The 23,156-nt window shown below is 40.6% G+C and overlaps 1 protein-coding gene across 1 annotated transcript in view; it reads left to right on the top strand.

Annotated features, from left to right (window-relative positions):
- Window positions 1–4,513: 4,513 nt before the first annotated feature.
- Window positions 4,514–23,156, top strand: part of LOC115652426 (alcohol dehydrogenase 1-like) — an 80,462-nt gene continuing 61,819 nt past the window's right edge. Inside the window, exon 1 of the mRNA XM_030564428.1 lies at window positions 4,514–4,564. The gene's annotated coding sequence lies outside the window, so the exon portion shown is untranslated. The remainder of the gene's footprint in view (window positions 4,565–23,156) is intronic.

The following is a 23,156-nucleotide window of genomic DNA, read 5'->3' as shown; positions in this document are numbered from 1 at the left end:
ATTGTTTTGCATGACATTGAAAATTCCTAAGAAAAGATTAAAGCTATTGTGTCCTTTCAGAAGTCAGATGTAAGAGTCTTACCACCTGATTTCAGATCTGGGGTTTCTCTGGAACCAACATGACTATTTAATTCTTCCTCTTTATTACTGGCATTTATGTTACAGGGTTAATCATATAATGGGAAACAATCAATAAGCCATACATCCATTGTGGGTATTCTGCATGTCACATCATGTCTGTATTTCAATAGCTAGATGAGTACATAGGGTGTGCTGGTGGTTGTAATTTTCCACCTCCTCAAAGCTGATTTGAGAGAGAACTCTAGTTCAGAGGACTCCTGATCATTAGTAAATCAAATTCAATCTTTCTAGGAAAAGAAGGAAATAAAATCAAGGCATCATCAGAAAATCCCTGTTTGTAAATGCTACATGCTGCCAGTTGTGGGTATGGCAGGGTGGTCTGCCCCTTTAAGGGCTAGGCAGCCTAGAGCCAGTCTGGCCTGTTCTGAGGCAGAGACCCTTTAAGAACAGGCCTTTGGGCTTGGTAGAGGGGGTTTTCAGACCCAGCTGGGATAAATTGTATGATTGCCTGTTGAGCACCTGAGTCCTACCAAGGCTGACACAGCACAGTTGAAGAGGGGAGCTGGAGGAAGCTGGCTGACTGCTTATGGAAGATGAGGTAAGAGCTACCAGGGGCAGGGAGGGTTTAGCAAGGAAGCTCCTGAGTTAGGGGAGTTGTTCAGCTGTTGGCTATATGTTGAATGGTTTTGTTTGTAGGAAGGGGTGGTACTGGAGATTCTTGGTGCCACCAATAAGTGGTGCCCTGAAGAAAGTGTCTGAAGATCCCAGGGGTGTCACTAGTTCTTTCCTTGACTGTGGAGGCCAGGCAGCAGTTTACAGTGGGCTTTGCTAGTCAAGCCTGTTCTCTGATAAGTTGCCAAATTCTAATTAGGAAATACTTTTGTGCATGATCTGGGAGCCCTGCCAGTTAGTCAGCAGCTAACTGAGTAAGAAAAACAAAAAGCACTGCTGCCATGTATGGATTGTGAACTGTTAGCTAGTTCATAGCTAATCCAGATTAGTACAGTAGAAAGGTGGTTTTTGATGGGTTCCCTGAAAGATACTTATAACAATTACATTTTAACTAAACTGCCTTAAGGAAGGGTTAATGTTTTTACTTAAACATACTAATGCATGGGTTATTTTACCTTTGGGTCTCCTCTGAGCACAGGAATCCCATTGCTTTCAACAACTATTTGTTTCTAGTAGCACCCGCAGTGGGGTAAATATTTTCCAGATATATATAAGAAAGCACAGTCCCCACCACAAAATACTCACAAACTAAGCACAGAGAAGAGGAGGTAGGCAAGGGAAAAACAAATTGGCCAGGGATTTACCTGTGCCCCCCTCCTGAATTTCCCCATTCCCTCCCCCCCCCCCACCCGAACCCAGTGGTCAACTAAACTAGTTTTTTAACATTGTTGCCGATTAGTCAGTTGAAAATTTGAATTGAAATTGAAACATTAATACACACTTTAAAAGCATATACAGTGTATGATCAAATACTTGTACCTGAAAAAGCATAATAGGTTTGAGAAGTATGAGCAAAAACTAGCTTCCTCACACAGCTGTTACTTTTTATGACAATGTCTGCACATTCATTTTCATGATGTTGGCCAACCTAATAATTTCAAATTCAGATTTGTATGCAAGATCTGAATGAGCTGTCCCCCAAGAGCTTGGAGGATTGAGGGCAGTGGAAGGCTTTAGGACCAGACTATATTTTCCTAAACACACCTACTCTGCCTCGGTATCCAGCAAACAGAACTGTGTTGCTAGGGTTGCCAGTTTTGATTGGATGTATTCCTGGAGGTTTCATCACATTACATAGTCTTTAATTAAAGATTAGTCTTTAATTCCTGGAAACTCCAGGACACTGCTGGAGGGTTAGCAACCCTGCGTGTTGCCCAAATGACCAATTTTGGCTGGTATTGGGTTACAAAGCACCCCTTGGCCTCGTGGCTAAGGGGTGAAAACATTATTTATTTTGAGGGCAATGAAATGTTATCTTTATTGTCTGAGTAAAGGGCATCAGAACTGATTGAGGGAGTCACCGTCACTGCTTGTTTTGTGCTAGGGCTTGTCAGGGCTGAGCTCTGGCACACCTAGGCTTAGCAGTTCATAGCCCTGGGACATCTGGGCTTGCCAAATAAGTTATGAAAGTAAAAACTTGCTAGAACGCTGGCACCTCTTTCATTGCAAATTAAACACTGATCACCCTCAGCTGAACTACAGTCATTAAGCAGGGGGTTTGGATGCCAGATTCCAGTGGAGAGAAACTGGATGGGGGAAAACATAGTGGGTGCTGAGCACCCAGCAGCAGCCGATCAGCTCCTCCCACTTCCCCCGCAGTGCCTCCTGCCCACCATGACCAGCTATTCAGTGTGCAGGAGGTGCTTGGGGGGGGGGGAAGGGATAGTGATGTTGGAGTACACTTGGGGAAGGAAGCGGAATGGGCAGGAAGAGGCAGGGGGGCCTTGGGGAAAGGGGTAGAGTGAGTTCAGAGTGGAAGTCGAGCACCCCTGGCAAATGACAAAGTCAGTGCCTATGTACCTCACCATCCATTTTCTGGAGACATTATTACATAAGCTGAAATTGAATAAATTTTACCTCAGTTCACTTGCACAGTGATCTGATTGGTGTCCAATGGGTATAAATAGCACTTTCTGTGACCAAGAGTCAGATTCCAGTTTCATATGCTTCCTGTATGATGGCAATGCTGGCCTCTTGCATGCATTCACAAGACCAAGGTTTTTCAATATTTAATTGATTAAAACTGTGCTGTAAATGTCTAAACCCTTTCATCTAGCTGAATGATTGCACAGGACAAACGCATGCCTCGCTTACATAACGGCCTAGGATGCATTGTCGTCTTGACAATCCATTGATTAAAATGGAACTTCTGTAAGGAGAAAGTTGCATGGCAAATAGCAACATTAAATCTAAAAAGAACAAGGTGTACTTATGGCACCTTAGAGATCACAAAAGCTTATGCTCAAATAAATTTGTTAGTCTCCAAGGTGCCACAAGTATGCCTTTGTTCTTTTCATTAAATCTAAAGGAATTTAATGTTTGTGGCTTTTTTTTTTTTCAAACAAATATACAGGGAATGCTCTTGGCAGAAGGTTACTTACTGCTTAATACTTATGTCTTAATGGGTGCCTGAGCCAACTCTCATTGACTTAAATGGGCGTTAGACTGGGCCCTAAGTTGCGTACTAGCCTGTTTAATTTCAGTAGGACTCCCTGGTAAACTTCACCATAGTTAATTTGATTACTGTGATTTGATTGCAAGAAGAAGTCTTCAAACCCATGTTGTGTTGTACTGCATCAAAGCAAAAGCACTATCTTTTTTTGTGATCTACCGTAACCAAGTATTCTGCAGGGATATCTATAAGATGACAAGATATTGTATATAACATTAAAATAGTATTACAAATCCAGTGTTAAATAGTTACACAGCACTCAGTTCAGATTTTATGAAGCTTCTGATTTGCTCTGCAGACTCTTGTTCTCCTTTGCTTGCCTGTACAAGGAAATGATCCCACTATAATTTATACTAGTATACCGCCCTGTGTGGACACACTCTTATTCTGGAATGAGTATGATGGGTCAAGAGCTACTGCCTGGATTGTGGATTGTTTGGGAACAGGGAGAGTATGGAACTAATGGGATATGTTTATGTGGGAAGGGGAAAATACGTATACTTGATTGGTGAGGTTTTTTGTGGGTGGGTGAAGAGAATACTTTTCCAGGAGATTTCCCATGTATTATCAACTAAAGCAAAATACTTTTGAGGAAGACCCCAGTTGAAATGTTGCTTTTCTACTCTACTTATCTTCTTGGGGAAAGCATGAGTGAATAAATAGGTTTTACAACATGCTCAGAGGGTCAACAAACTCAGGGTTCTGCCTGATAACAAGGGAAAGTGAATTCCAGAGTTGAAGGCCTTCTAAGGTGATCATCCTATTCCCCAGACAGACAAATCTAGGGACTGTTAGCTTGAGTGTCCCAGCTGATCTGAACTACAAGGTTAGTGCGCTAGGAAAGATGCCATCTTTAAAATTACGCAGGGCAGAAACGATCTTGTGGAATGGTTCTTTAGCATTTTTTTTTCATGTAAAATGTCTAAAATTATCTAAAATGCCTCAGTAGAGACCACAACTAACAAGTGAAGGAGAAAAATAACAGAAAAGCAGAAAGGGGAGGGGAAAAGGAAAGTGATAATGGAATAAAATCTAGTATTATCTTTATCAGTGAATTAACATTCAATCGCATATCCAGATTATCATCACATATCCACAGGGCTAAAATTAACTTCATTATTGCATTACTGAAAATGTGTTCTTTTAGATTTGACTGTACAGATCCATGGTGATCTTCTCCAACAGTTGAAATTAACACTGAAATCTTTTAATATAGCTTTTGTGGGCCTGATTTTCATCTTCCTTTATAGCAGTTTCACACGGGTGTAATTCCACTAATTTACTCCTGATCTAAATGAGGTAAGTAGACCCTATGATATTTATTTTTGCAAAAATTATAAATTTGCACACTATTTTTAAAGAAATGCTTTTCCTCAGATTACTATATAAAATATGAAGCTGCAGCCTTCTGTGTTGCACTGTGATGCATAGTGTCCTCTCTGATGAATAGCTTACTATACTTGTCTAAGTGTATGATTTGATGCTAATGTCCATGTGAAGACTTAAAAAAAACGCAATCCAGTTGCAAAAAAATTGTGTGATGGCACATCTAGCAGCATAGCACCAATTCAAAGCAGCCTAGTGGTTTACTAATTTATGTATTCCAAGGAAGATTTTTTTTTTATTCTGAATCCTATAATGCACATACACGATTACACATGTTCTTAATCTGATATGTATTTTTTCCAGAGCTGGAAATGGTTTGCAAGTCCAGTTTTCCCTTCTCCCATAATAGGGTGAGGGCTTATTGACTGAATTCTTTGCTCAAGTAAATCACAAAAAGAACAAAAATACGAACGTGCATGCCCTATGGAGCATTTTTCTATCTTAAGTCCATACTAATCCACACAAGACCTTTTTTCAACTGGAACGTAATCTGTCCAAGCATATTGTTATCCCATAACTTTTGTCAAAAAGGGAACAAGGCTTCGTAAATACCAATAAGCTCTTTCACATGGCTGCATCATAACAGCATGTCATCCTAGCTTTCAACTCCTCTGACTTTAAATGCAATCAAGTAACAAAACAGGGCAGCAGAAAAGTTAATTGTTCTATATAATTAAAAATGAGACCATTAGATACCATGACCAAATTGGAAAGTAGTCATTCGAACTACAGAAGTGCCTAGTTATGGATTTTTCCTACCAGTATAGATAAAGAATAATGTCCAGTGGCTCTGGCACAGGCTTTACAACAGTCATCCTCCTCTGCTCCTGGAGTTTGACTTTTCTCTCATCATAAAGTAATCTATTCAAAGTCCTGAAGATTTGATTTGTAGAGTGGATTGATCATTTTGGATCATGAATTCTCAGTAATCTAGGGGAAGAATAGCTTAAATCAGTGATTCTCATCCAGGGGTCTGGGGCCCCATGGGGAGCCACGAGCCGTTTTCATGGCAAACGCCAAGCAGGGCCAGCGTTACCCTTGCTGGGGCCCAGGGTAGAAAGCCGAAGCCCCGCAGCATATCGCTGAAGCCTGGGCCCCAGAGCCCTGCCACCCAGAAGGTGCTGAAGCCTGCGCAATATAGCATTGCGGGGACACCTGCAGTGTGGGTTCCCAAACAACTGCCCTACTTGCCTCCCCCTAACACTGGCCCTGTCATTTCTATGCAGGAAACTAGTTGTGGCACATGTGGGCTGTGGAGTTTTTATAGCATGTTTGGGGGGGACCTCAGAAAGAAAAGTTGAGAACCCTAGCTTAAATCATGCAAATGTCTTATTTCTGTAACACGTTGAGTACTTTTGTTTTAGTCAATGAATTGTTGTTTTATTAATTAGTAACTTCTGGTTAGACTTTTTTTTAAATCTGAAAGCTTTATAAGATCATTGCTTTCAAGGGGCATAATGTTTGTCATTATACAGTCTGACATTTTTTTAGCTTCAAATCCTTTTTACAAAACTTATCTGTAAAATCATTGTATGAAACAAGTCTATTTTAATAGTCTGTCTTGCATGTTTTTTTGGTAATGTTTTTTGGCTATTTCTTACCAGGGAAATAGATCAAAAGATGTTGTCTAACTATATAATAAGATGATGTCGGGGTGGCCCGTCCATATAGGTGAACTAGGCAGTCACCTAGGATGCCAAGTTAAATGGGGAGCCAAATTTGAGGAAAAAAATGAGAAAGATGGGGGGAAAAATGCAAATAAAATAACGAAGATGTCATTATTTCAATTCCTGTGCATGTACAGAGGGGAATAGGAATTATAATTAATAAATTCTCAGAAATGTAGAGAAATTAATGTCAAATCTTTTATTTACTGCAAAAATAAATATTTTAGTGATTTTTTTTTTTCAATTTGCAACATAGGGTCAAGATGATTCTCTCCGCAATTTTGATAAGCAATAACTCATCCACAGTGAAACACATCTGCCAGCGGCAAGCGCTGCAATGCTAGTGACACACAAGGTCACAAAGCCAGAAATTCATGTAGAGCGGAGATATTGCAAGTTGTTACATGTCAAATGGTCATTTAACACGTCACGGGTAGATGGTTAAGAATCGAGCAAATACTGTCGGAAAATTGTGTTTCTTGGTGCCAAAGAATAAAGAATAACTTATTTCAGCATTATAAATTCAAAATGTGAGTATCTTTAAGCATTATTAAACCTTAGAGTTATTATCGGGCTGTATAATTACAAACTTTTCTTTGTTATAACTGGTTCACATGTAGTAAATAAGGTCCATGAAAGAAAAATAACAGTGTTAACGCTTAATAGACTACAAAAGTGGTGACATCACAGTCCAAATAACCAACCATGAGGAAGAGGATTACTTTCCAAACAACCGGTGTTGGGTTATAACATCAAAAAAGGACGTTTTATTTCGTTGTAAATGTTGAAACTAACTGTTTTAATAGGTAAGTGAGTGTATGTTACTAATTGAACCTTTAAGCAGTGAAAAGACATTTTGGGATAGCTGCAATGTGGTTTAAATCTCCAACCATGTGGTGTGTCAGCCATCCTTAACACTATAATGCTTGCAGTCGGGAGCACAGTTAGTACATAACAATATTCAAATGCCACATGGCAGAAAGAGGAAAAAGAGAGCCCTCAGGAGTTGAATATTGTAAATGAAAGTCTGAGAAGGAAAAGGACCAAGGAAAACAGCAAGGATCCTTCGTGAAATATCGTCCTTCTTCCAAATAAAGATGGAAGCAGTTCACAGCATCCAGACGAAGGAATTCTGCTTGGAGAGGAGGTTAGCTCACATCTGCATGGAAGCAGTTTGGAACATCAAGATGATGGAAACTTGCTGTGAGCTGCCTTCATCTAGAAGTATCAGACTGATATGGAAGTGGAGAAAATTTATTCACCTTCAGAGAGACATGCATAAATTTAAGTAAATGAAGTAGAAGGAAGAAAGGTTGAGGAAGTTGCAGACAAGTTACCATATGGGGACCCAACTTCATGGTGCAGATGTGATGACTGTGTGGCAAATTCTAGTGGAACATGAACCGGACAAGTTCATGAATTTTCCTTCCCTAAGGATGGAAATAAAAGAAAATTCTCTACTCAGCATTACAAGAGGAAACTCCTTAATGGGGAAGAAAATTCATCGAAACTGGTTACAATATTCAGTGTCGAAAGACTCTCTGTGTTTTGCTTTTGCTGCAAGTTGTTTAGAAATCAAGCTATTGGTACATCACTTACTGAAAATGGTTCGAAGGACTGGAAAAGCATCTTCAGTTTTCTCCTCACATGAAAGAAGAACAGAACATTTGGAATGTTTTCAAAATTGGAAAACTTGAATTATGATTGAAAAAAGGAAAAATAAGGAAAACTTATGTGTGATCAAGGAAAAAAGATGATTGGCAGCAAATATTAGAGCATCTGATTGCTTTAGTGAGAGTTCTACTGCGGCTGCAGCAGAAATGGGAAAACTATACACTCCTGGTAAATGGAAACTTTTTAAAAAAAAAAATTTGTTGAATACCTAGTTTTTTGATCCAGTCATGAAGGAGCATCTACGTAAAATAACTGATCATGAAACACAGGTTCATTACTTAGGGAAAAAATAGGCAAAATGAACTGATTCAGATCCTAGCAAATGCCATTTAAAAAGAGAATTGTAGTAGCTGCCCATTCTGCAAAATACTTTACAATAATACTGGACTGTACACTAGATGTGAGTCATGTTGAACAAATGACGATCATTCTTTTTGTGGATATGGAAAAGTCTGCAGATGAAGATAATGTTGAAGTGCTCATAAAGGAACATTTTTTTGAGGTTTGTACCACTGAAGGAGGCAACTGGAGCATTTATTCTACAAGAGCTTGAAACAATGTCATTATCTGTTGAAAACTTACATGGCCAAGGCTAAGAAAATGAGAGTAATATGAAGGGTAAAGACAATAGTGTGCAAAGGAGAATGATGGAAATCAATCCTAGGGCCTTTCTTGTTCCTTGCAGTGTGCATTTTCTGAATTTGGTTGTCAATTATATTGCTAGGTGCAGTTTGGAGGCAAGCAGTTTCTTTGACCTGGTGCAACGTGTTTGTTTTTTGTTTGTTTTGGTTTTGTGTTCTTTTCAGACTCAACACATGGTTCAGAGATTCTGACTCACCATGTGAATTCTCTAACTGTGAAACCACTTACTCAGACAAGATGGGAGAGTCATATTGATGCTATGAACTTGGAAACGTTTATGATGCTCTAACTGAAATTTCTGATACTACTTTTACTGGATCATCTGCAAATACAGCACATTCAGAAGCTCTTGCAAATGGCCTTTCAGAGTTCAAATTTGTGACATCACTCATTTTGTGGTATAATATCCTTTTGAGATTAACCTCACTAGTAGGCAGCTTCAAGAAGAGAACTTGAACATACATTCTGCTATTCAAAAACTGCAGCAAACAAAATATTCTGTAGGGATGAAGAGTTTGAAAGAACACTGGTAGATTCTCTGGAGCTTGCAGAAGAAATAGACTTTCCAACAGAATTTGAACCAGAGTCAGTTCACATTTGGCAAAAGAAACAGCAGTTTTCATATGAAGGATGAGACACACCCATTCAGAACCCAAAACAAAGGTTCAAAGTGAATTTTTACTTTGCAGTCCTTGATACTGCTAGTCACTCGGTTGATGAAAGATTTCAAACAGGTGCAGCCAGTAGAGTCAGTATTTGGCTTTCTATATGATATCAACAGCTTGCAAAAGAAAACAGCAAAACAGATAAGAGAATTTTGTATAAATCTGGAGTCAGCACTGACTCATGAAAATTCAAAAGACATTGATGCTACAGATTTGTGTAGCGAACTTCAGGCTTTTTCAAGACATCTTAAGGATTATAGAATATCAGGGTTGGAAGGGACCTCAGGAGGTCATCTAGTCCAATCCCCTACTAAATCATCCAAGCCAGGGCTTTGTTAAGCATGACTTTAAACCTCTAAGGAAGTAGATTCCACTACTTCCCTAGGTAACCCATTCCAGTGCTTCACCACCCTCCTAGTGCAATAGTGTTTCCTAATATCCAACCTACACCTCCCCCACTGCAACTTGAGACCATTACTCCTTGTTCTGTCATCTGCTATCACTGAGAACAGAGTAGATCCATCTTCTTTGGAATCCCCTTTCAGATAGTTTGAATGCAGCTATCAAATCCCCCCTGATTTTTCTCTTCTGCAGACTAAATAATCCCAGTTCCCTCAGCCTTTCCTCATAAGTCATGTGCTCCAGCTCCCTAATCATTTTTGTTGCCCTCCACTGGACTCTCTTTCCAATTTTTCCGCATCCTCCTTGTAGAGTGTGGGGCCCAAAACTGGACACAGTACTCCAGATGAAGCCTCACCAATGCTGAATAGAAAGGAATGATCACATTCCCTCAATTTGCTGGCAGTGCTCCTACTTATACAGTCTAAAATGCCATTAGCCTTCTTGGCAACAAGGGCACACTGTTGACTCATATCCAGCTTCTCGTTCACTGTAACCCCCAGGTCATTTTCTGCAGAACTGCTGCCTAGCCATTCGGTCCCTAGTCTGTAACAGAGGACGGAAGAATCCCATTCAAAGTGCAGGACTCTGCACCTGTCCTTGTTGAACCTTATCAGATTTCTTTTGGCCCAATCATAGACTCATAGATTTAAGGTCAGAAGAGACCATTATAGTCATCTAGTCTGACCTCCTGCATAATACAGGCCACAGAATCTCACCCACTCACTCCTATAACAAACCCTTAACCAATGTCTGAGTTATTGAAGTCCTCAAATCATGGTTTAAAGACCTCAAGGTGCAGAGAATCCTCCAGCAAGTGACCTGTGCCCCACGCTGCAGAGGAAGGTGAAAAACCTCCAAGGCCTCTGCCAATCTGACCTGGAGGAAAATTCCTTCTCGACCCCAAATATGGTGATCAGTTAAACCCTGAGCATGTGCGCAAGACTCACCAGCCAGCACCCAGGAAAGAATTCTCTAATCCTCTTATTTATCTAGGTCCCTCTGTATCCTGTCTCTACCCTCCAGTGTATCTACCACTCCTCCCAGTTTAGTGTCATCTGCAAACTTGCTGAGGGTGCTATCCACACCATCCTCCAGATCACTAATGAAGGTATTGAACAAAACCGGCCCCAGGATCGACCCTTGGGGCACTCCACTTGATACAGGCTGCTAACTAGACATGAAGCCACTGATCACTACCCGATGATCTAGCCAGCTTTCTATCTACCTTAGAGTCCATTTATCCAGCCTGTACTTCTTTAACTTGCTGGCAAGAATACTGTGGGATACCATATCAAAAGTTTTGCTAAAGTCAAGGAGTAACACATCCACTGCTTTCCCCTCATCCGTAGAGCCAGTTATCTCATCACAGAAGGCAATTAGGTTGGTCAGGCATGATTTGTCCTTGGTGAATCCATGCTGACTGACCTTGATCACTTTCCTCTCCTCTAAGTGCTTCAGAATTGATTCCTTGAGGACCTGTTCCATGATTTTTTTTCCCCAGGAACTGAGGTGAGGCTGACTGGCCTGTAGTTCCCTAGATCCTCCTTCCTTTTTTAAAGATGGGCATTAGATTAGCCTTTTTCCAGTCATCCGGGACCTCCCCCAATTGCCATGAGTTTTCAAAGATAATGGCCAATGGCTCTGCAATCACATCCGCCAACTCCTTTAGCACTCTTGGATGCAGCGCATCTGGCCCCAGAGACTTGTGCTCGTCCAGCTTTTCTAAATAGTCCTGAACCACTTCTTTCTCCACAGAGGGCTGGTCACCTCCTTCCCATACTGTGCTGCCCAGTGCAGTAGTCTGGGAGCTGACCTTGCTCGCAAATACAGCGGCAAAAAAAGCATTAAGTACATTAGCTTTTTCCACATCCTCTGTAGATGCTTCTCCCCATCTGTGATTTAAGCAAGCATGTGCCAGATACAGTCCTACAGAGAGATGCAAAAAATATGCCCATGCCTTGCTCTAGCTGTCACCATTATCCACTCCATTTAGTGGAGAAGCAACAAGACAGCAGTTGTGTTCCAAAGCCAGAACATAAGCTAGTGTGGTGAGCCACAATGCCAAGTCATTCTCTAGCTGACTGCCTTAGTAAGTGTTAAAGCAAGACTAGTTGTGATCTCGCAGGATGTCAAGAATATGGCTAATTGCCAGGGATCAAATATGTTTAATATTTGTGATTACACATTCTAGTTACATTCCCTGGCACTGAAGTAGACAGAGGGCCCTAAGATTTTGAAGCATACTTGGCCGGTCCTAGAGATTTAGAGCATCAAACAAGTCTTCTTGGGTCTGCATTTAGAGTGTTTAAGTAATGTTTGTACTATGCTATGCACATGGGACTCTTTCCAGCAATTGGGTATGTATAGTTGAGTTATCCTAATACATATCTTTGACAGTTCTGCCAACATAAAGGATGTGCTCCTGGAAGATTTTACAAGCTTCTGTACAGAAATATTTCAGGAGATACCAGGAAGGTGCCCAATAGTTCTTTGCTCTCATAGCAAACTGAACCGTTCTTAGATATACTAAATATAAAGGAGGCCCTATTTTATAGAAAGAATATTTAAACTTGTTAGAAAAGTGGCTTGATGCCTCAGCTAGGGGACTTTTGGACCTTGCTTTTTGTTTAATAGACTTACTGACATAGGGCTAAAGAGGTTAAAAAACATTCCACTCCTGAAGAAGTACTGAAGTTTGTTTGGAAAACTGTCTGAGTTTATTTTCAAACAAACATTTTTATAGCTCTATGCATTCTTTTAACTTTGCCAGTTTCTGTAGCTAGTGGGGAATGTAGCTTCTCAAAGTTAAAATTGATAACATATCTGCATTCAACAATGGTGCAAAAGAGACTTGTTGGACTTGCCACAATGTCAATAGAGCATGAAATAGCTGGAAAACTGTATCTAAAAGAACTAGTGACTGAATTTTCAAAACTTAGAGCAAGAAAAGTAAAGTTTTAAGAGCACAGAGTGGTTTTTTATTTGGAGTGTTTTGTAAATACAGGTTAAAGTTCATTGAAAAGTTTTCTTATTTTGTTCTATATTGGATGTGGTGGTAATGGCAGTTAAAGCAGGATAGCGTAATGGATGATTTTGGATTTGTAGTAATAAAAATTATAACACTTTTAATGCATTTTTATTTGAAATCTGACTGAAATGTCAGCTAGCTGTCATGTACAAACCTATTCTAAAAATTTCGTGTCTATTTTTCTGATCTCAAATGTTGGTTGGACGGACGGACTGACAAATGAAATAATTAAGCCTTTGTTTTGTTTTATTTTTTTTTAAAAAACACCACCACTTAAACATTAAAAGAGAGAAGGGGCAGAATGTTTCCCAGTTTACCAAAAACCTCAGCCTAGATCTGCCCTTGGGGTTTGGGGGTGGGGGCACAAATTGCATGGTTCGCCTAGGGCGCCAAGTGCTGGCAGATAGTCTAGGGCTACCCCTGGGTAATGTAGAGGTTTTTTGATGTCATTTAATATATCTATTTTTTTCCTTTGATGTGGCAAACACAAGCCTCCCCCCCCCAAGCCTAAAATCACATCTTATAATTAAAATCTTCTCAGTATTGATTATTCTACATAAATAAATGTTTGCAAACTTTTTTACTTACATTTTGCAATGTTTAAAGCTAGCTTTGTCTAGAGAGAGAACTGGGTGTGACAGTGGGTACATATGTATAATATTTACTCCAACAGTAACTTTCTGTCTGGATGCTTCTCTTAGAATAACAGGTTTTCATGGACAAGTTTTTGATGTCTATACTTTGTCAGTGACATTTATTTAAAAAAAAAAGTGATTTTAAGTACTTACCATCTACATCTGAAATTTTCTAAAATGGTTTAATATAAAGAAATTCAAAATACCTGACAAGCAAAATCTTGCAAGAGGATGGCTTTTTCAGCAAAATACCAGGTCAGTAAAGCCTTTCTTTATTCTACAGCAGGTGAAGCTTTCCTCTGTCGTATTAGATATTTTTGCCTTTCTAGGTTAAATATTTTAATTGAACGGACAGTACAATCTTTTTTAAATAACTCCTTTTATCTGAGTTGATTCTCTCAAACTTATTCCTTTTGCTCTTTTATGCTTCCTGGCTCCTTGGTGGTTATGGTACATTGAACATCTTAGTAACAGGCAGAGAAGTGTCCTGTGACCTGCTGAAAGTCTGAGTTCTAGAATCTTATTCTCTCTAGTGTTCTGTACATTTTTTATGACATCTTCTAGTTGCACACAGCTGTAATGTCCCCTAAGTAAGGAATACCAGGTGGTTATTCTGTACCTTCTATTCGCAGCGATAAAAGCTACTGTGCTTCAGAAGTCGTTTTTCTATTATATAGCATTATGCTATATCTTTTCCATGGGGGGGGGGAAATGACATACTCTACTACTGAATCAGAAATAGCTGATTTATTTAGAGACTGGAAACGTAGCATGTTATGATGCATAGCAGTATCTTTGGGCTAGATTTTCAAAGTCCCATGATTTCATGATGTGCATGCAAAGTGAATGTTATGGGAAACAAATAAAATCAGAGATGCCCTCGTGACAGTTGTGACAGCACAAGTGACCTAGGTACACAATTAATTTCAACAAGTTTGTTTGTAGAATCTAAATTGTTAGACATAAAAATGTCACAGAAACTCCAGGGGAAATTAATGGGGGTGGTCAGGTATAAAATGTTTCCGGGCATTGACCAGTTAGGCATTTAAATATAGTCAGGGGATTGGCATCTGGAATATAGTTATTACTACTGAACATAAGTGTCTAGAAAATGGATTGATATAATAGAAGGTGGTGATTGATTGTTACCTGGGCTGTCTCCAGAGATACTTTGCTGATTTAAAAAATAAATAAGTCTTCTGTTTCCTTGACTACTATACCTAATGTATGACTCCAAATCGCCTTAAACTTCAGTGAGAAAGTGATGTCACAGGCCTTTGGTTCTAGAGGTTTTCATAGTCCTCTCAACCTCCAGGTCTGACTCCTTGTTGCTGTTAGACTGCTAGATAGTAATGGCTGCTAGGAATACCTTTTATTAATCTACGGTGAGCCAAGAGATCTCTTCTGTTGGATATAGAACTGACCACAATGAGATACATTTGGGATATCCAGGCTCAACTGTTGTGATTCATTGTACCTATGAATGATCAAAGCAGCCTTAAAGGAGCTCCAACTGGTTCATCATTGTTCACTGCACATCCTAAGGAACTCTGTTTGATAGGAACACACCAGCCCAATGCATTGGCTCCCTAGCCAATACTAGATTGGATTCAGTGGTCTTTATACTGATTTTTCAGGGCCCTCAGCAGGAAGGATCCAGTATCTCTCAAGGACCCTTTTCCCTCTCTGTATCTCCCTGTCTTTTCTTATGACCGTGACAATTATGCTCATCAGGCACACAGATTTGTGGAATTGCCTGCAAACAGAGTGAGGCTCCTGCGGGCAGATTGTCAGCAGTTGGCTTACAGCTGCAGAACTTCCTTCCAGGGGAGATTAAACATGGGTTCTTTCATTCTTGAATGCAGTGAAATTCATCTTTCTGCAATACTTTCTCTACAATAATAAGTACTCTCACCACCCTGGAAAATAGCTCCTATACTACTAGGGTACCAGATATCTCTATTTTATAGAGACAGTCCTGATATTTGGGGCATTTTCTTCTATAGACGCCTATTGTCCCCCCGACCCCTGTTCTGATTTTTCATACTTGCTGTCTGGTTACCCTGTATGTTACAGACACAATAAAGAATGCCAGAACCAAGAAGGAAATGAGGAAAGAAAACTTAAAGGTTTTTTTTGTTTTTAAAGACTTGTTCCTGGAGAAACCAAGAGCCATGCTGGTTTTTTACTGTGATTTTGTCAGTCAGTGAGCTATGAGCTCTAAGAAAAGGGGCTGGATAGAACTTATTAGAGCTGGTGCTATTGCTGTCCAAGAGAGCTCAAGGGTATCCTGCTGCCACCCAAAAGTGCCTGTTACTATTTCCCTATAAGGCCGTTATAAGCCACAGTACTTGTCTAGGCTGATTCCCCATTCTGGCATTTTGAGTGCAGAAGATTGGGGCCCGCAAGGATTCTAAAAATCAACACTGGCCACTCCAGGCTTGTATTAAACTCTCAAGGTTACAGCTTCTCTCTGACCTTGGATGGGTAGATGCTGCCACCACCCAAGTGAAAAAAACACTTTGGGAACACAGAAAGGCGCGCTTGAGAATTCCTTCCCATGGAGTACCCTCAAGTCCTTTTACCCCTCTGACCTGAGAAAGAAAACAAAGGAACTCAGCTGTTGCCACCAGCTATTAAACATGTGCACAAACCTCTTAAGAGGTAAATTTTATTAAAAACAAAAAAATTTGAAAACTTAGGCTGTTGCTAGATTTTAAAAAGAGCAAATACAATAATTATCAAGAATGGTTTTCTTGAGGTCCAGCTTAAAGGTTACAAGCAAAACAAAAGCATTTGGGGTTAGCACAGAGGAATCCACAAACCATAAAGAAATAAACCTAATTGTGTCTTTCTATACATTTCCTAGTCTACTTACATATCTGGGGTTTTAAATGAGTAGTTTCTAGGTGTGATCTCATGATTTTTCGTACCTGCCCCAAAGCTTTTTAGAGCATAGTTCCAACCTTGTCTCTACTCTCTGGGAGAACAACAGACAGACAGACAAAGGGGAAGTTTTTTCCCAGTTTTAAAAAGTTCTAGCCTTCCCATTGGCTCTTTTAGTCAGGTGCCTGCTCCCTTCCTTTTTAACCCTTTTCAGGTAAAGCAAGTAGAGAACAGCTACTAACAGGGATTTTATAGCTAGCTGGCTGGCTGGGTGTCCATGAAAGGGAGCTACCCTACCCCCCCCCTTCATTTATCACGGCACTTCTTCAGGAAGAACCCATCATATATCGATGCAGGTTGGCTAAATGGAACAGACTGTCTGGTGTGAAGCAACAGTGCTGAGTAACTGCCCTCAGAAATGTGAAGGAGGAGAGCTGAACTAATATGTGACCAGTGCCACAGAACAAGAGCTACGTGAAAGTGAACCATCATGAGTGAGAGCAGATGTGGTACAGAGAAATCAGTGGGAATTGGAAGCATCTCCAGTGGGTTCCTCTCTACACAGAAAAAGCCTTCTGCGGCAAGAGACTGCTGTGAGGAAGGAAGTGGGAATGTGACGTATGGGCTGATGATGAATTGTGGTTTAAGTTGATGCCAACTTATGTTGCTCAGAGGTGTGAAAAAGTCACACCTTCACACCCCTGAGTCATGCATGTTACATTAACTTAAGCACTGTTCACATCAGTGCTATGTCAGTGGGAAATGCTCTCCCACTAACAGTAGTTTCTGCCTCTTGTGGAAGTGGAGTAATTATGCCAATGGGAGAGCGCTCTCTGTCCTGTAGCACCAAGCAGCTGCACCAGTGTAGCGCTGCAGTGTAGACTTACTTAAGATCGTCACTACACCAGGAGATTCAAAGGCAGATCTTCTGTACTGCATGTTATGGATGTACACATTATTGATTTTTTTTGGTAAAGGCTTCAACATTGGCATGAGAATGTAGGTTTACACTTAAACTCTGTGTGTGTGTGTGTGAGAGAGAGAGAGAACATGAATGAGTGGGCTCAAGGAAATGTACATCTTCATTACAAGTAAATTCTAGGTATTAAAGTATAGTTCCATGGGCTGGGCAAATAGGTGGCATTCCTTATTACTATTCAGTTCAAATTTCTTCAACATATTATATAATCTTCAAGGAAACAATTGCAACAAAATACCTAACTGCAGTCTTGCTCCAATATATATACAGTATACTATATAAGCTTTTAGTGGTGGCCACTGTAACCCTTTTGTAGCTTCAACTTGGCTATTGCTTAGTTTGCTGTACAGCTGCTATAGTAAATCATAGGTTATCAAGTGAAAAAACTGAACTCTATTTTTGTTCAACCACATTAATGGCAAACACCAGCCCCCCCCCCCCCCCCCCCAAAAAAAAAAAACGGGTTTTGCGAGTAACTCTTGTTGCTTTTTGTCATAGGAAATGAACCTGGCAAAAATTTAAGTACACTACACTTAGCATTATAAGATCAGATCTATTTTTTTTTTTTAAATTATGTGGTGCAGTCAAATTCATTGTTCTGTTGGGACCAAAGGTTTCTTGCCTGATACGATAGGTGAAGGCAAACTGTTTCAGTTCCAAGTTAGCATAGTAAAAAGGGACAAAAATGGAATTGTCATAGGGCTAACTAGAACCCTTGCATGAATGCAGTGCAGAGTCTATTGGTCTTTGGATCTACAAATGGATGAGTCCATAAGGTCCCCATAACCCCCGACCAATGTCACTAGTGCTGTAGAGAGAAGCACAGTGAGCAGAGCTCCAATCCATGCCGACAGTAGAGTGTGCCCTTGCACAGCCTGCTCCTTACCCCTTAAGCAGAGAGAGAGGCTGTTCATGAACAAAGATGCACAAGGGGAGTTAGAGAAAACATTTGGCTCTAGTCTGAGGAGCAAAAATAATACTACTTTTACACATTCAAGGAAATATCTTGTTTCTGGATCACTTTCATGGTTTGCTGACTTAAAGCTTATGTGTACGTAAGTGGTTACGTAAACCGAATTGACAAATATGTACACTGTACGCACAAAGACAAAGCAAATAGAGATGATGGATAAAAGCCATCTGAGGAAAAATCTGTAGCCCTTCCTTGTTTGAATGTGTTGAACTTGTTGGGACTTAGCTCAAAAGGTGGAGGCTTTAAGTAGGGTGACCAGATGTCCTGATTTTATAGAGACAGTCCTGATTTTTGGGTCTTTTTCTTATATAGGATCCAATTTTCTTCCCCCCCTCTTGATTTTTCACATTTGCTGTCTGATCACCCTATCTTTAAGCCACATTTGAGCCCTTCTGATCCTGGCTACTCCAGGAGCTGGAGAGGTTCCTGGCATAATTTAGACATCTTAGAGGACTGGAAATGTGTTTTTAGGGCTCCTGTACCACGCTCCAGCCTTTTTACTCTCTGTAAAGAGCTGGAGTGGGGATGAAGATCTTGCCCACTTAGTTTTTAGCAAGGTTACATAAATCAGTTTGTACAATACTGTAACCCAGGGGTCGGCAACCTTTCAGAAGTGCTGTGCCGAGTCTTCATTTAGTCACTCTAATTTAAGGTTTTGCGTGCCAGTAATGCATTTTAACATTTTTAGAAGATCTTTCTAGAAGTCTATAATATATAACTAAACTATTGTTGTATGTAAAGTAAATAAGGTTTTTCAAATGTTTAAGAAGCTTCATTTAAAATTAAATTAAAATGCAGAGCCCCCCAGACCAATGGCCAGGACCCGAGCAGTGTGCGTGCCACTGAAAATCAGCTCACATGCCACCTTTGGCGCACGTGTCATAGTTGCCTACCCCTGCTGTAACCCATTCCAAAAGCTATCTAGGGAAAGTGCTATAAGTTTGCTCACTCTTCTGACATTTTTTTACTGTAATTTTTTCTGTGAGATATTACATATTTGGGTTTTGTCTGGTAGTCTTTAGATGCTCACAGTAATATTTACCAGGAATTTACGTTCATAGTGATAGCAGAATAGAGCCTCAAACTGCCACCCCTCTTGGTTTGGCCAAAGCAGGAGAATCTCTCCTGAGTTACAAGCTGAAAGGCTAATCAACAGCATGAGTTGACTGCAGTTCTCAGCACAGTTTCTAGAAGGCTCTTTACATTTTTATATATTGAAGAAACTGCATAAAATATATAGCATAACATCATAGGCCCTTTATATATGCACATATATATTTGCTGAGTGCTGACAGTGTGCTCTGTGCTGTACAGGAAAAAGACCTATAAACTGCAGGGGAAAGTTTATAATCTGAGAAACAGGAAAAAAAACTTGAGCATGATTCTGGGAGGTGTTGCGCATCTGTCATTCCAATGGACTAGAAGACCAACAGATGTTTTGGGTGATTGAGTGGTGGAAGTATTGGCACAGGGATGCAATGTGAGGCTGTTTTTCAACCTCTTGCTTTTTAACTTCTCTAAACACTAACTAACCTCAAATTTCCCTAGCCATCTAGCATTTCTTTCCAGGGTAGGGTTTTTTTCTGGAAAATGTGTGCAGAATTTTACAAAAACTCAGACATTGGGTTTAGAAACATCCCTGTTCACTTTTTCAGAGACTTTCCTAATACTTATTGGCATTGTCACCTCTTTGAACGAGCTTTAGCCTATGAGTGTCCCCTCTCCTGTAGTGCTTAACAAATAGAAATGTCTTTCACTGGTTTTGAGGAAGATCAGGTAGCAATTACTTAAAGATGTTATTAGACAAATATCATTAGATGGATGATTATGCACATATTGTAAAATTAAGTATATCATACACATTAGCTGAGTGCATGACCGGATGCACAAAGAGGTAGGTTTCTGGTAGCTATCGCATACATTCATCACAATTAAAAATGTAATAGTCTCATTTTTCTAATCGAGAGAGAGAAACCTGAATGATGGTACATAAGGTTGTCTCAGAGGCTCTGGTTCTCAGGTTTGAGCTACATAGGTGACTGAGTTAAGATGATCATATGGGTGACCTTTAAAGGTGCTTTTACATATTTGGGGATTTTTGTTACGTGCAGCCTTACCTTGGAAGTTTTAAATGTTTTAATATTTGCGGGGGTGTTCAGAAAATTATAACATCCTCTTAATTTATTTTTTGGATGAAGAGAGAAATTCTTGTTGAACTCCTGATGACTAAAACTTTTCTCTTGGGGATTTGCAGTAGCTCCAATCTGCAACTCATTAGGTAACCTTACTAAAATCATGTGATTCTATTGTTCAGTTTGATGTTGGCTTATACTACTAGAAATTCTCAGCTTATGTCCATAGGGGAATCTTTAGACAAATTAGAGTTGAGTACATGTGTTTTTCTGGGGGACTATATAGCGATTGGAATGTAAAGATAAGCTGTAAACAAATCCATCCTCCCTCCCTCCCCCGAAACAATCCTGCTAGGGTCAAGCCATAAACTTCATATCTCTGCTAGAAGCTGGATAGTAGCAAAATGAAACTTCTGAAAGTACAGCACCCAGCACACAGTGGGCACTGCTGGAAACAAATAAAAATACCAGATCACACTTCAATCCCTTTCCATCGTCTTCTCATCTCAAAGAATGTAAGCTAGGCTTTCTTTCTTCCTTGTGGATGTTGTGGCTGACACTTAAAATTGCTAAGGGCCCTTAAAGTAAAATAATATAATTGATGCTCCCATGATTCTGGAGCAGAGGTACCAACCTCAAGGCTGTTGTAGCTGTGGCCTGGTCTGACATGAAAAATTAACATGTGGAGGGAGGCCTCATTTCTTGGACGATAGCGCAAACTTTCTGTTTACCTAAGGTCAGTAGGCTAAAGGGACAGAATGTCAACTAACATAAGAGGGTGAAGACCTAAGGAACTATTTATTATGAACTAGACCAGTGGTTTTCAACCTTTTTTTTTTTTCATTTGCAGATTCCTAAAAATTTTCAAATGGAGGTGCGGGACCTCTTGGAAATCTTAGACATGGTCTGCAGACAACAAGTTAAAAACCATTTAACTAGATACCAAGGGACAAAATAAGTTAGGAATGTAGAGATGAGGTAGAGAGGAAGTCAAACTATGGACAGTGCATGCTGCATAGGGATTGGTTCCTGCAAAGTTGCCAAGCCAAGCTAAAAACATGTGATGCAATGCATAGTAAATGCAATGAGATGTATACAAAGGGAGAGGGATTCTGTGTAGCTTTGGAACTCTGATGTCACCTGCATTCATTCCCCCTGTGTTAGTTAATTAATTAGTTGTAGCATGCCAAATAAAAATACCCAAGTAAGGGAAGGCTGGAGTCAAACTGAGTTCTTGGAAAGCCAAGAGGAAAGAGGTCTTGGAGGAAATTCCAACAATCACAGGTTGTGTTGAAAGTTAAGTTTTATCAACTGTGACAACTTTCCTCCTCCTACCTTTCATGGGTCCTGCGCTTATTGGCAGAATTGCTCACCTCAGTGATCTTCCCCACAGTCTGGGTCAACTTCTCCTGTGTCTGATCAGGAGTTGGGAGGTTTGGGGAGAACCACGCACTTCCTCTCCTCTGGCTCCCCCTCGTCTGACTGGAGTGAGCTCCTTTTTAAACCCAGGTGCCCTGATTAGCCTGCCTTGATTGGCTGCAGATGTCCTAATCAGCCTGTCTGCCTTAATTGGTTCTAGCAGGTTCCTGATTACTCTAGTACAGCCCCTGCTCTGGTCACTCAGGGAACAGAAAACTACTCATCCAGTGACCAGTATATATTTGCCCTCTACCAGACTCCTGTACCCCACTGGTTTGGATCTGTCACGCAACCAAGGGCAAACTCTTCAGATATTTTAACAGTGTTAACACAGAGTCACAATACTCCAATCTGTGGGTATGTCTACACTCCAGGATTATTCTGATTTTACAGAAACCGTTTTTTTGAAACAGATTGTATAAAGTCGAGAGCACGCAGCCACACTAAGCACATTAATTCGGTGGTGTGCGTCCATGTACCGAGGCTAGCGTCAATTTATGGAGCGTTGCACTGTGGGTAGCTATCCCATAGTTCCCGCAGTCTCCTCTGCCCATTGGAATTCTGAGTTGAGATCCCAGTGCCTGATGGGGCAAAAAACATTGTCGCTGGTGGTTCTGGGTACAGCCTTACCTCTCCCTCCGTGAAAGCAGCGGTAGACATCCGTTTCGCGCCTTTTTTGCTGGGTGAACTGTACAGACACCATACCACGGCAAGCATGGAGCCTGCTCAGCTCTAGACAGCAATCATGGACATTTTAAACACCTCGCACATTCTCGTGCAGTCTATGCTGAACCAGGACCTGCAAAACCAGGGAAGGAGGCGGCGGCTACGGCAGAGCAGCGACGAGAGTGAGGACATGGACACAGAATTCTCTCAAAGCATTGTCTTTCAGTTTCTGCAGCCTTCATATATCCGGCAACTGCCTTTCCCAAATACCAAGCAAAGCCCATTGAGCGCTGCATCTTTCCTGTTAATGTGCAGCAGCAGAAACCAAACTCCGCCCCCTTCCAATTCTCTGGGATGATCACTTTACACCTCCCCCTACCGTGTGGCTGGTATCGGGGAAGATCCCTGCTAGCTAAACGCGAAAACACTCAGCGCCAATCACCCTCCCACCCTTGCTTGGCTAACTGTAGGGAAGGATTTTTTTTCAGCCACAGGCAAACAGCCCAGTAAGAATGGCCATCTCTGTCCCCTTAATTAAATACCTGTATTTCAACCAGGTTACCATGAACGATATCACTCTCCTGAGGATAACACAGCGAGATAAAGAACGGATGTTGCTTGAATGCCAGCAAACACCGGGACCATATGCTGCTAAGGCTTTGTCATGCAATGATACCAGATTACTTGCTACATGCATGGCATTGTCAAGTGTCATACCATGGAGGATGAAATAAGGC

The sequence above is a fragment of the Gopherus evgoodei genome, chromosome 5 (assembly GCF_007399415.2).
Source record: "Gopherus evgoodei ecotype Sinaloan lineage chromosome 5, rGopEvg1_v1.p, whole genome shotgun sequence".
NCBI lineage: Eukaryota > Metazoa > Chordata > Testudines > Testudinidae > Gopherus > Gopherus evgoodei.
This window is presented reverse-complemented; position numbering and strand designations above follow the sequence as displayed.